General features: G+C 30.6%; 1 long non-coding RNA gene across 1 annotated transcript; it reads left to right on the forward strand.

Annotated features, from left to right (window-relative positions):
- Window positions 1–400: 400 nt before the first annotated feature.
- Window positions 401–1,479, forward strand: LOC110102929. Its single transcript, XR_002303897.2, has 3 exons — window positions 401–584; window positions 758–818; window positions 1,213–1,479. It is a non-coding gene; the product is annotated as an uncharacterized LOC110102929 (long non-coding RNA).
- The last annotated feature ends 309 nt before the right edge of the window (window positions 1,480–1,788 follow it).

Consider the following 1,788-nt stretch of genomic DNA (forward strand, 5'->3'; position numbering starts at 1 on the left):
CGGGTTTTCTATGTAAAAAAGTTTATCGTGTTTCTATCCTTTAATTATCTATTAGTGTGCTGTATGTACGTACATTGCTAAGATGTTATATTTTTTATTCTACCGCCGCGTATATTCTAGTCCTTAACAATAATAAATATGATCAAGATTGAAAGAAAATCATTTTTAAATTAAAAATAGTAATATTCTATTATGTACATTAGATAGATAAATTAATTTTAATAGCTAATATTCATAAATAATAAGTATTTTGGTTTTTTTAAAATTTAATTTAAATTAATAGACTTAAATTAAAAATTAAATTTTATAATGTCAAATAAATTTTAAATTTTAACTGCCTCAAAATTTACAAAATTCGAATTTACAGCTAAATCTCAACCTGGGTTAAATTCTACGCAGCCAAACCACCCGAAAGGCGAACTTCCCATTCCAAATTAGCAGCCAAACAACCCTAAAATCACTTCCCTTTCCCGTTCCGGCCATCTTGTTACCGCTCTCACAGTGTATTTAGCCCTTGACAGTTAGCCCCTGCAGAAACTTGGAATATGAGATACTCGCCGACTTATGGACTTACATCAAATCTGGTAAATCAGTTTTTCACTTGACATGCTTTATGGATTTCATACTCTTTTTTAACTCAGCACGATAGCTAGCATTTGAAGTTTGCGCATGGTTCATTGTATAGAAGAATGCTACTCTGCTAGTTGCTTTAGGGGAATAATTTTTTTTTCCTTCTTCTGTTTTTTTTCATTGTCAGGATTGAGGCAATAAGAGAATGCATTGATTGGTGAATTCACGCATGGAGAAGCAACATTGAGGTGCTGCTTATCTATCGCTTTTGAATGTTTATTATTTTGTTAGAATGATGTTTTTGAACATTTTTTTTCATAGTGGTTGTAATTTCTCTTGGGTTAATCTTTCTCTTTGGGCTCATTTGGTTGTTTGTGATAGAAAGCATGTTTTAGAAAATTATGATTTCGTTTTCACTCTTTTTGAGTATGGAATTAAAATCACCATGTTTGAGAGATTTTAATGGTGTCCATAAAAATGAAAATCATTATAAGTTTCGAATTATGGGATCTTACAAATTCATCGTTTTGAAAGCTGTGTTCTCTAACTTTAAGCAAACAAATGGGGCCTGATTGTAGTTGAAATTCAAAACTTGCTTGGAAGAAGTAAATATATTTAATAGATTTATTTATGGCATTCCAGGCAGCTTGATGGATGGCTACATTTTCCTCTGGTGTTTTAAGAAAGTTTATCATATGAGCAAAGAAAATGAAAATAAGTGTTATTTGGTTTCCTTGTATCTAATGTTGCAAACAAGTGTTGGTACTATGCATGGTTAATGAAGGATCAGTAGCCCTTTCAAAGTTCACTGGAGAAATGCAGAGTTTTTTTTTATTATTATTGGAAGTTTTGGAATTGTTTTTCGGCTCATATATTTTATAAAAAGTATCAAAGTGGTGCTTATGCTAATTTCATTTCGTTTGTGTGCATATTTTTTTCTGATATGCTTGTAATTTGGTTACTTTGACCAATTTTTAAGAATTGTAAGGCTGTACTATTTTTTTTTTCAAAATGATTTGAGAAGACTGAAGAGTAGATTAACAACATTGGTTGTGCTTACTAGGTATGAATGGAAAGTGAGGATTTATAAAGTTGACCTCAAATAGTCATGAGCATGCTAAATGATGATGTTTTGTCTCCTCTTATACATCTTTAGGCTTCATTTGGGACAATTTTCTTACTGTTTTTTTAGCAGTTTTAATATAAAAATTTGTTGAA

This window comes from Dendrobium catenatum, unplaced genomic scaffold (genome assembly GCF_001605985.2).
Source record: "Dendrobium catenatum unplaced genomic scaffold, ASM160598v2 fragScaff_scaffold_1117, whole genome shotgun sequence".
In the NCBI taxonomy this organism is placed as follows: domain Eukaryota; kingdom Viridiplantae; phylum Streptophyta; class Magnoliopsida; order Asparagales; family Orchidaceae; genus Dendrobium; species Dendrobium catenatum.